The following is a 12366-nucleotide window of genomic DNA, read 5'->3' on the forward strand; positions in this document are numbered from 1 at the left end:
GGACACCAGGGGCATCTCAACAGTGACCTCTCCCAGTGGCAGACCCAGTCCACAGAGGAGAATGTGCACAGGATCTTTAAGCAAGAGAGGCTGTTGGTCTTCTGAGACCCAGATCGGCTGGCCATTCCCATCAGCCAGAAACAGAACCCATTCCAGACAGACTCAAGGGTTAATGCCACTGGCCTCTACTCAGATGGTGAATCCCATACCTCAGGGTCCTGCTCCTTTCCAAAGCATGTCCACATAAGACACTTGTAAAGCCTTTGAATTCAAATGACATTGTAATTCTGCCATATTCACAAAGCCCGTGTTTGACTTTTGGCAAGGTTATCTCTATGGCTACAGCAAATAAAAGATTGTCTGAGGGGGTGTGATAAAAATTCTCTGGTTTTCTGTAAGCCCCAAGCTTTAACCTGGAGTATGTAAATTTTTCTGTCTGCCAGGTCTCTGGTGTAGTAAGAACTGGCCACCCACCCCACAGTCCTTGACGTCACCCTTACTGACCTTAAGGGCTGACATCACCTGCCCCTCCCTCCCCACCTTATCCCCTGCCCTGCCCCGAGTTCTGGCTTTAGTAAGGACGTTGTCCAAAGCAATTGCAGGTGGCAGTTTGACCAGCTGTAATGCCCAACGTGGCCTGGATTGTTGTCGTTGTTCAGTCATTAAGTCATGTCCGACACTTTTCGACCCCAAGGACTGTAGTCCGCCAGGCTTCTCTGTCCATGGGATTTCCAAGGCAAGAATACTGCTGTAGGTTGCCATGCTCACCTCCAGGGGATCATCCTGACCCAGGGATTGAACCCACGTCTCCTGCATTGGCAGGCGAATTCTTCCCTTGCTGAGCCACTGGGGAAGCCCTGTGGCCTGGATTACTGGCAGCTTGTTTCCCATCATCAAGAATTCAGCATGGGACTTCCCTGGTGGTCCAGTGGTTAGAACTTTGCCTTCCAGAGCAGGGGATGCGGGTTTGATCCCTGGTCAGGGAGCTAAAATCCCACATGCTTGTGGCCAAAAAACCAAAACATAAAACAAACATTATTGTAATGAATTCAATAAAGACTTTAAAATGTCCACAACAGAAAAATCTTTAAAAGGGGGGGAAAAAAGATAAAAAGAGCTCAGCACTGTGTCCAGGGCCCAGGACATGATTGCACTTACCCCAGAATCTATCTAAGAGGGTCTGTTTCCAGGGACCATGATTGGTACCTTTGCTGTGTGAATCAGGGTCCAGGTGGGGAAACAATCCACACTGGCTGTTTTCAAACAGAGAGATTTAAACACAGAATTGTTTCAGCAGGATCGGAGGACTCAATGAGCCAAACTAGCTGACAGTTAAATCATATCTGTGGCTGTGGCCAAGCCCTGGGTGAGGGCACTGGTGTTAGCATGTCTCACCCATTCAGTCCAGTCTCATCCCACCCTCCCAGGCTGCTCCCCCAGTGATCCTGACAGTGCAGGCTGCCCCTCTGTCTGCCCCACAAGAGCCTTTATTGCCTACGAACCAGGAGCGGGGATCCAGCCAGTCTGCCATTACTGTAGCCCAGGGCCTAGGTCAGCGTCTGCCACTGGAATGTTTTCTTTTTACTTAAAAAAAATTGGAATATAGTTGCTTTACAATGTTGCGTTATTTTCTGTTGTACAGCAAAGTGAATCAGCCATATGTATACATATATCCCCTCTCTCTTGGACCTCCCTCCCTTCCCCCTAGTCCTCCCATCCCACCCCTCTAGGTCAGCACAAAGCAACCAGCTGAGCTCCCTGTGCTATGCAGCAGCTTCCCATTAGCTATCTAATTTACACATGGTAATGTATTTATGTCAGAGCTATTCCCTCATTTTGTCCCACTCTCTCCTTCCCCTGCTGTGTCCACAGGTCCAGTCTCTGTGTCTGTGTCTCTATTGCTGTCCTGCAGATAGGTCCTTCAGTACCATTTTCCTAGATTCCACATATATGTATTAATATAGGATGTTTGTTTTCCTCTTTTTGACTTACTGCACTCTGTATGAGAGACTTTAGGTCCATCACATCTCTACAAATGACCCTATTTTGTTCCTTTTTTATGGTTGAGTAATATTCCATTGTGTGTGTGTACTACATCTTCTTTATCCATTCCTCTGTTGTTGGACATTTAGGTTGTCTTCCTTTCCTGGCTACTGCAAATAGTGCTGCAATGAACATTGTGGTGCATTGAATTACAGTTTTCTCAGTGTCTGGCACAGGAATTTTTTTTTTTTTAAAGATAAATGATTAATGATGAAATCAGTTCTCACAACCACTTTCTGAAGAAGCAAGGATCCAGTTTGTCAGTTGAGACATCTCAGCCTCACCTGAACCATATGGATGGAGCTGGGGTTAGGTGGGAGATTTCCAGAGAATGCCAAGCAGACAAAAGCCATCACTGGAGAACGTCAACATCTTACAGCACCTGCGATCGAAACGGTGACCAGCATGATTTGGCGCATTTTACACCATGGGTTCAGAGGTGTGCATGTGCCACCAAGTCTTGTGCCTATCCCTGAAGGCAAGTCATGGTATTTCTCCATTTAACAGTGGAGGAAACTGAGTGTGCAGAGCAGAGACACCAGCTCAGGTCAGAGGCCCCGGGTGAGTGCTGGCCTGGCTGGGATCCTCAGCCACGATGCACACTGCTTCTCAGAACAGACGTTTCTAGATGTCTGTTAGACAGAACAATGACCCCCGAGATGCCCACATCCTAACCTCTGGACACTGAATATCCACCTTACAGGAAAAAGAGTCTTCGTAAATGTGGGGAAGGGCCTGCAGTTGGGCAGATTTTCCTAGATTCTATGGGTGGGCAGAATCGAGTCACTTGAGTTCTTTGTAATTTTATTGGAGTATAGTGTGTTATAGTTTTCTTTCTTTCTTTCTTTCTTTCTTTTTTTTAGTGTGTTATAGATTTGGGTCCTTCTCCGTTTAGGACGACAAGGAGGGAAAGGGCTGGAGCGAGGCCCTGGGGGAGGGGAGGTCAGTGGTCAGGCCAGGGCAGCACAGGATATTGGGAACGGGGTGATGGGATGGTTCCCAGGGGCCTGGCACGCAGCCAGTAATCTGTGGTGGGGAGACGCTGGGGGCCTGCCCTCCAGAGGGGTCTCTCAGAGGCCGCGATCTCCCTGCGACTTCTGCGCAGGGCCGAACAGGGCGCGGTGAGCAGGACCTTCCGTCGCAGGCGCTCGGGAGCCCGCCAGGGGGCAGCGTGGCGCCCGGGGCAGGTGCGGGCGCAGGGGCACCTCGCTGTCACCTGTTCCACCCGCCGGAGGACTAGACCCCCGCGTCTCCTCATCCTTCAGGTGCCGGGGGGCGCCGGGGAATCTGTGCTTCCCAGGGCCCCAAGGCCGGCCCCGCAGGACCCGGACCCCAGGTGCGCCCCGTGCAAGTCCGCCGAGAGTCGGGGCGAGGGCTCGGGGAGGGGGCTGGGCGCGCACGCATCTTTGTCCTCCTTCCGATCTTCCCGCCGCGCGCTCTCGCCCGGCGAGGGGCGCTGGCGAGGCCAGGGCTGGGCGGGGCGCGGGCGTCCAGCCGCAGGCCGGTGCGGGGTGAGCCCGCGGGCCCCGCGGCGTGGGCCGGGCAGGGGCGGCCCTGCGTGCCGTACGCCGCGTCCGGGGCGCGCCCGCCGCTATCCAGCTTCCCGGGCTCGGCAGCATCTCGGTGCGCGGCTCACAAAGAGCTGCGGCGGCGGCCCGGCGCTCGGCCTCGGGGACACAGCGGCGGCGGCCGTGCACCCGCACTGCCCGGAGCTCGGGCCAGGTAAGCGGGGGTCCCGGCCGCCCGACCCTTCCCCAGAGCGGCATCAGCCTGGGGGCGCCGGGGAGGGCGCGGGGGGCGCGATCGGGCGGCGCTGCGGGCGGGGGGCGCCGCGGGGATCAGGGGTACGAACCGGGCGGGCGCGGCGGGGCCGAGCTGGTGGCTCGCGCATCCCAAGCGGGGGCGCGGCGGCGAGGGGCGACAAGGCGCAGACCAGGGACGCAGACCCACGGCGGCTGCCCGCTCGGGTCCCGCCGGGCTGGCTCCGGCCGCTGGAGTGTTCCGCGGCCCCTCTCGGCACTGGTACTGAGTCCCCGTGAGGGGCGGCAACTCCCGAGTTTGGGGTCTTTTCTGGGTTCCCTGTCACCCGGGAAGCCGAGCCCCGGTTTTCTAGCCCTCCCCCCTTTTCCTTTATAACGAGGCCCAGAGGGAGAAACTCCTCAGTTAAAAATTACACAGTCGGGTTCCCCTGGGCGGCCGGCGCTGGGCTGGGGGCGCGGCGCGAACCTGCCCCGTCGTCCCAGCCCCTTTCCCCTCGGCTTGGCTGCTATTGATGGTCCATGCGAAGGGCGAGGCCCCCACCCCCGAGCCGGGCAGCGGGCTTCGGTGTGCCAAGGCCGCGGGGCTGGGGGCTTGAGGGTCGAAATTGCCCTGGACCCGGTGCTGAGGGAGGGTCGCGAGGGGCCCACCCTGCCCGAGCCTCGCTGAGCATGGAGACTGAGATTGTACCTGCTTGTCTCAACTTAGTATTTACTTGCAGAAGGAAGACTTAATTTTTTCACATATGTTTGGATCCGGCCTGATAGGGGCCAACCTCAAATCTGGTGGTTAAGCCAACTCATAAATGGCCGTGGGGACGGTCAACCCCATAGTGGGAAATCTCCTTTGTGCCCTTCATCCCGTGGGCTGAGCTGTCCCTGACCTCTTCAGCCTCTGTCCCCTTTCTGAGAATACCGCCCCCCCCACCCCCACACCTGCCCTCCTTCTTTCTCTCTGAGAAAAACAGTGGTTTTGGGAATAATGACCTGAAGTCTTTCAGGATGGGAACTACACAGCTTTTCCTGGGGTGCACGTTTAGTTTGCTCTATAGGTACCCACAGCCTGGTGGGTGGCTCCTTTCTCAAGCCTCTGATTTAGTGGGCCTTCTGGTGAGGTGAGGTGAGGGGGAGGGTCTTGCCTTCTCTTGGGGGGCTTCCATTCTTCAGGGGACACTGAGGGTCCTCCAGCCGGGATGCCTTGACCTGTGCCCTCACTGCTGGGGGGCTGTCCGTCCTTCCTCCATCTGCACTCAGGAAAGGGGGTTGGTGGCTCCTGAGCAGCAAATGACCCTGGCATGGAGCCTGCTGGCACTCAGGATGGTGTCCAGGGTGTTAGTGAGCGAGTTGGAGCTTGCTGAGGAGTCAGCTTGCTGAGTGGGCCGCCTCCTGGGTGGGCCCCATGGCCCTGGCAGAGAGACCCTTGGATGGGTCTCCAGAGCTGCACTAGGTCTGGGTGGTGGCCCTAGTGACAGGCGCCCTGAGAGTCTGCTGTGGGGCCTGGCTCTCCAGACCTCTGCTCATTGGTTGGGGAGCATGGTCGGGCCCCTCCCCCATTGCCTGCCTTCCCATCTCCAGGGTACTGGGCTTCTCCGCCTGGGAGAAGTGTGGGCTGAACCAGATGGGGTGTGTGTGTGTGTGTGTGTGTGTGTGTGTGTGTGTGTGCGCGTGTGCGCGCACGCCTGCGTGTGTGAGCATGAGAGGTGGGGTGGGCGCTAGCAGGTGGGCGAAGCCTGTGTGGTCAGTTTCTTAATCTTTGGCTTCTTGCTTGTGTTCTCCGGGCTGGACTTGTGGTTTGCTAACTTGGCTCTTCCTTGGTACTTCTAACCCTTAAAAAAAAAAAATTAGTTTCACAGGGATAATTGGTGGGGATGGATTGTGAAATGGAGGCGCATAAATAATCCAATTTGCCAACTGAGCTAAGAAATGTGGGATAAAAATAAAAGATAATTGTAAAAGACACCAGTCGCACCCCTGGAGCTGAGAGGGAGTGCCAAAACACCTTAATGTTTCCTAGACACAACTGAGGAACTAGGAAAAGCTCATGTGATGGGAGGTTTGCCTTGGGCTGGGCTTTGTTTGACTTGGGCTGCCCTGAGGCCTGTGGAGGGACAGGAGCCCAGGGCACAAGCATAGCCGCCCAGGGCCTCAGCTCTGCCTGGGCACTCCTCCCCATCCTAAGCCCTGAGCACCTGATCAGGGACTCAGCAGGTCAGGGCCTCTGGTTACACTGGGGTCTGGAGTCTTGGAGAGACGTTTGTGTCAGGGAAATTTGGAGGACTGGGAGCAGGTGGCCACAGAGGGAGGCCCTGAGCTGGCACGGAGGGCTTCCTTCCAGAACAAGTGGCAGAAAGCAGCGTTCTGCCTTGAGAGAGTTACAGAGAGCTGGGGTCCCTGAGCCCTGACCTGGCTGGGATGAGGAGTGACGTGGACACTGATGGTTATGTGGCTCCATCCCGTTGGTCATGTCTGAGATGATTGTTCACCAAGTGGGGCCCAGGTGCCCAGTTGGTGGTTGGTAGTTGGCTGTGTGCCCACAGGGGGATTCTCTGGCCCCTTTCAAGGCCCCCCCACCACCTGGGTTGGCTCCAGCTGATGCCTCAGAGCAGCCTGCAGGCACAGGCTGACTCAGCCGTCGTGGGCGCCTCTTCCCTGCCTTTCCTGTGGGCAGTCCTCCACTCTCCCAGTCCTCTTGGATGCACAAGGGAGCCAGGGACAGCGACCTCGTTGTCATGCAGCCAGGCTATCTCGGTGGGGCTGAGATTCACGAGTCTTCTTGGGAACCCCCCGGCCCCATTTCGGCGGGTGCTGTTGCTGCCTGACTTGTGATTTCTGTGCTAGCTGCAGGGTGTCCTGGGCTGGGCTGGGCTGGTGTCCCTCACTCAAGCCTGCAGTGGCTCCCCAGAGCCTTCTCCACACCCTCAGCCTGATTTTTATTTCTGCATGTTCCTTTCCTCGCTCCCAGCCATGCCGTCAGGCAGGCTCATTGCCCAGGCTTACTTTGTGTCATCCCCAACCCATCCCCACCTGCCACCTTGGCCCGCGTCCATCCTTGATCATCCCAGATGAATATGGACTTTTCCCTTCTTCTCTGTCAGTTGCCAAGTTTGCTGAGCGCCTGCCTGCCTCAGGGCCTTTGCACTTGCTTTCCATCTCCCTGGCATGTGCCTCCTCCAGATGTCCACCTGGCTTGCTCTCTCACTCACTGCTCTGTCTGTATTTCAGCTCCCTACATAAATTAACATCATTTCTGCCTTTCATGTTAACCCTGCTTTGTGTTTCTTCTTAGGACCTAACACAATTTATGATTTATATACTTTGTTTATTCTGTCTCTTACCACTCCAGCATAGAGACTGTGTTGACTTCTGTGTCCCTGGAACAAGAATAGTGCTTGGCACCTGGTTGATCCTCAGCCCAACTTGTTAAATGGATGAATGAATGAATGAAATCCCAGGAGCATCGTGCTTCCTTCCAGTACAAGCCTGGTGCCCTGCTGCTCCCTTCCCCAGACCCCACACCTAAAAACAGCTGCATTCACAGCTGGGTCCCTCCCAGACCTCCAGCAGAAACTTGCCTGCACTGGAGCGGCAGGAGAGAGTGATGGAGAGGTGGGAGGGGGGGTGGGTGGGCAGGGCAGCCAGATGTCACATGGCCGGAAGGCCATCCAGCCCCGGGAGTGGGCATTCTGATCCTCCACAGAAATTCCTTTGGGATTCTCGGTTGTTTGGATGGTTGGCTCTCAGGCTGTGCGTGCGCTCACTTCGGTCGGTCATGGATGTGCTGGGAACAAGACCCCCTCTGGCTCAGGTTCCCTACCTTCTTCACCTGGATGTTTCTATACTGGTCTTTCCCCTTACGTCGGACCTCGTGTCTCCAGGCTCCCGGCCACTCCGCCTGTCCTTGGGTGCCAGCCTGCCCCTCCTGAAGCCTCCCCACCCCGCCTGATTCTCCCTACCTGTGTTCTGGCCCCACCGGAGGGGGCCACTGGTTTTATAAGGAGGAAAACTCTGTCACTGATCTCTGGGGCCTTGGGTGAGCCACCAGCCCTGGGCACCTTTCTCAGCCTCCGTCGCAGGTGCCTGATAGCTCTTGCCAGGCTGGTTTTGATCCCAGAAGAGGTCCAGCACTGAACTGAGTTGAGAGGTTGGTGCTCGGCCAGAGCTTCATGGATGCCGGTGGCCACAGGCTGGCTGTGGCTTCTTCTGTTTTACTGGGAGTTTGAAGGGTCAGCTTTGCTGGCTTTACATGCAGCCTAGTGGGAGACTGTCATGCTTCCTACACTCTCAGGTGCTGTTCTGATATAAGGGGTTTCATCTGTGGTTTTGTGCATGAAGGATCAAAATTAAAGAGAAAAAATACAAGCTTGAGATGCCGGCATCTCCTGACCGCACAGATATTTGCATCTTGTGGGTTTTCTGAAAACGGAAGTGCTCTGGCATTTGAAGGTAGTTTTGGATGGAGAAACTGGGATGAAATACACATCACTGGGCACTTTTTATTTTTCTTAAAGATTCTTTTGTTGTGGAGATATTTTTTTAAGTCTTTATTGAATTTGTTACAATATTGCTTCTGTTGTTTATGCTCTGGTTTTTTGCCTGCAAAGCATGTGGGATCCTAGTTCTCTGACCAGAAATTGAACCTGCACCCCCTGCATTGGAAGGTGAAGTCTTAATCAAGGGACCTCCAGGAAAGTCCCTCATTGGGCACTTCTGTGTGTTGCCTTCTCTTCCTTAGTATGTGCTGTTTAAATAGTTCCTCGCCAAGCATGAGAGGCACATCTTCACTTGGCAGCGAGGTGACCTAGGACCAGGCAGTGGAGACTTGCTTGAGGCTGCTACTGTTTCAGGCATTGCTGAGATTGGTTGGTGAGCCTTCAGAGCCCATGATGCCCCTCCCCCACAATCCTGTATCACCTGCATCCTTCCTACCTCCCCCCCTCAACATCTCACTGGGGCCCAGTTTGCATCAGATTTGTTTTTAAACTGGGTGGGCATGACTAGGACTTGGACCACTTATGTGATAGGTGTGTACGTGTGCTCAGTCGCTCAGTTGTGTCTCACTCTTTGCAACATCATGAACTGTAACCTGCCAGGCTTATCTGTCCATAGGATTCTCCAGGCAAGAATACTGGAGTAGGTTGCCATCCCTTCTCCAGGGGATCTTCCCGAACCAGGGATCGAACTTGTGTCTCCTGCACTGACAGGTGCATTTACTGCTGAGCCACCAGGGAAACCTATGTGATAGATACAGTTCAGGAGCTCATTTTCAGCCTGTGCTTAGATAATCTGGTGGTGGTGAACTGTGGACCTTGAGCTCTGGCTGGTGGTTGGAGAGTTATGGACACATCATGGGTAACCCAGGGGCCTTCATGGGGACAGCAAGAGGGCCTGGGAGCTTGCCGCTCAGCGCAACTGTCGTTGCTGGATTTGTAAGGTGTTTTTCTCTTTGCACTCAGAGGTACCATGGGTTCTTTGCACTTCCTGCCTCTGGACTCAACTCAGCTAAAAGATACTCAGCTGTGAAATACTTAGGCACTTGTTCTCAACAATTCTAGTTAGTCAACAGTCAGGGAGTAGGAGACCACTAGTGGCATTTAGAATTTTCACTTGGGAGATAGATATGTATCTGTGTGTGATTTGTTGTTGTCCAGTTGCTCACTTGTGTCTGAGTTTGTTCATAACCCTATATATGATAGTATTTTTTAAAAATATGTGTTTATTTATTTCTCCATGATTTGGTTTTACATTCGTGGAATTCATTCTCCAGCAAGGCAGCTCTAAACATGAATTTCTCTGAGCTGTCATGTGCATTGCTAATTTTCATTTAAAAAATGTAGTTTAAAATGAATAACCAACAAGGACCTCCCATATAGCACAAGGAACTCTGCTCAATGTTATGTGGCAGCCTGGATGGGAAGGGAGTTTGGGGGAGAGTGGATACATGTATATGTATGGCTGAGTCCCTTTGCTGTCCACGTGAAACTATCACAACATTGTTAACCCCAATATAAAATAAGAAGTTTAAAGTTTGAAAAAGAAATGTTGTTTAGTTTTCCCCTGTTGGTCTGTCAGAGTCTTGGAGAAATCCGTGGAAAAATCCGTTGTTTGGAAACTAGGAGACCTGTTTGCTGAGTGGGTGCCTGTGTTTATTGATGATGGATTTCTTACCCCACCTCCCCAACCAGGCAGCAGGTGTGTAAGTTGCTTCAGTGAAACTCGGTTTGTGGTCCTGGGTCTTCTGGTGTGATGATGGGCTGTGTGCTCTGACATCTGTGCGTGTCACCCAGAGCCTCTGACAGCTGTCAGGGTTGGGGAGTCGAGAGGTCCAGGAAGCCTCCAGCAGCCGCTGGCCAGCGAGGGCCTCCTCCTGAGAGGGGCACATCAAGGTCTGCTCTTTCCTCCTTGTCAGCCAGCCACTGCAGCAAGGATGGAGCGAGACCAGATGTGTGTGTGTGTGTGTGTGTGTGTGTGAGCGTCTGTTCCAGTAGAGCACCCGCTTGGTGCCAGTCGCTGGGCGTGCTCTGTGTGTGTGTGTGTGTCCCAGCTCGCCTGCCAGGCTTAGACACCAGGCGCTACCTTGGGTCTCTAGCTGGACCCCTCTGGTGGCAGTGAGCCCTGGGGGCTGACCACTGGAGAGTGGGTCCTGGTGCTGCCCGCCTGGCCTGACCGTTTGAGTGTGAGTCCCTGCGGCAGGTCTGACCTCAGCCCTGCCTGGACGTGCCTTTCTCCATGTCCGTGTGCAGCAAAGATTCTGCCCATGACCTTTCCTTGCCCTTTGAGGGGCGAACAGGAGGGAGCTGGCGTGTGGCAGGGTGGACATGCCGTCAGCTCTCTGCTCTTGGGGGGACGTCCCTGAACTGAAACTCTTCAGAGCAGGAGCCCCTCCAGACCGAGAACTCTTGATTGTGTATCTCCTTTGGGCTTTCTCAGGTTTCGGCTTTTCAATTAATTGCATTTCCTCAAGGAATGGTTTTCTTCTTGATCACAGGCTGGTCTGTGCTTAATCAGCAGTGAGAACAGTGCTGCCTTAGTGGCTGTGACCCCCCACCCCCACCCGAGGCAGAGACATCTCTTGCTGCGTCCACTTCATGAGGGAGCTGCCCTGGGGGTCCCTGGATATGGCAGCATTCTCTCCACTCCTAGCTTTGGGAACCCTTCCTTAACTCTGCATGTGTTGCTCCTTTCATCCATTATGAGATGACTTGTCTGATAATGGAAACAGTGGGTGCCAGGCACTTAAATGGCAGCCCCTAGCATTTCCCTCCCAGTCCTCTCATTTGTGAGGTCTCTGCAGTGTTAGTCCAGGGGCAGGTGCTCTTCTCTTTAGTTGCCCCGGAGCCCCTTTGACAGGGGCTCCATCCACCCATCCATCCACCCATCCATCCATCCATCCACCCATCCATCCATCCACCCATCCACCCATCCACCCATCCATCCACCCATCCATCCACCCATCCATCCATCCACCCACCCATCCACCCATCCATCCACCCATCCACCTACCCATCCACCCATCCATCCATTCAACAGGTGTTTCCTGAGTGCTGGCTTTGTTCCACTGTTCTGATCCCTGTCTAGAGCTGGGTATAGTCAGGAGAGGAGTGAAGGGGAACTACTGGAGGGTGTGGGGGGATCAGATGCCGAGTGTGACTCTGGCCTCAGAGTGCCCCCAGAGTAGCCCAGGCTGGAAGGTGTGAGCACCCAGCATGGGGTGGGGGGGACTTGGGTTAGGTACCCCATCCTGAAAGAGTGGGTGGATTTGCCTATCTAGAGCTCAGGCCAGAGGGGCCAGTCTGGAGAGGGTACCCAATATGGGGGTGGGGGCTGAGTGTTTGGTGGTGGGATAATGTGGTTTGGGCAGGTCAGAGCAGGAGATGGTGGGTCTTGGCTGTCTGGGTCTTGAGCAGCCTTGGACATGTGGGGGCATCTCACTGTGGTTGGGGGCAGAACAGGGGGGTAACACGTACTCTGCCCGTGATGTATCTAGGAGGTGTTTCCATCACTCAGCTTCGGGACCCAGGGGACCGTGGGAGGGATCTTAAGGATGAGGAGTGGGGTGTGCTGAGAGCTGGGGCAGGTGGGGGAGGCTTGGGGAGTGGGAAAGGATGGAGCTCCCTGCTTGACGTGGGCAGAGGCTGCCGTGTCCACATCCTGGCCTTGCTATCTCGGATGTTTAATTTTACCCTTTAGAGATTTATAGACTTTCTAGATTAAATTGCCACTGTTCCTCTATAAGAACGACAAAATCCCTGGCAAACCATAAGTCATGTTATTAATTTGCTCACATGGAGTTAAACTCCATGGCCCTGCTGACTTATTTGGAAGGACAACGGATGGATGGCGGGGAGGCCTCTGTCCAGTTGTTGGCAAGCGTGAAAGTCTAGAGGGACCCAGGTCGAGGTAACGGGGCTGTCCTGCCCAGCAGGCGGCTGTCCTCGTCCCGTTGCCAAGGCTCCTGGGGACTTTCTGGCATCTGTAGGGAGGGGACCGAGTCCTGCACCAGCTGTGCAGAGGGCTAGGATGGGGAAAGGAGAGGGGATCCAGGCTGCAGGTCAGGAAGCTGAGCTCC

General features: G+C 54.5%; 1 protein-coding gene across 1 annotated transcript in view; it reads left to right on the forward strand.

Annotated features, from left to right (window-relative positions):
- Positions 1-3671: 3671 nt before the first annotated feature.
- APBA2 (amyloid beta precursor protein binding family A member 2) overlaps positions 3672-12366 on the forward strand; it is a 134010-nt gene continuing 125315 nt past the window's right edge. Inside the window, exon 1 of the mRNA XM_061159624.1 lies at positions 3672-3765. The gene's annotated coding sequence lies outside the window, so the exon portion shown is untranslated. The remainder of the gene's footprint in view (positions 3766-12366) is intronic.

This window comes from Dama dama, chromosome 13 (assembly GCF_033118175.1).
Source record: "Dama dama isolate Ldn47 chromosome 13, ASM3311817v1, whole genome shotgun sequence".
Lineage (NCBI taxonomy): Eukaryota > Metazoa > Chordata > Mammalia > Artiodactyla > Cervidae > Dama > Dama dama.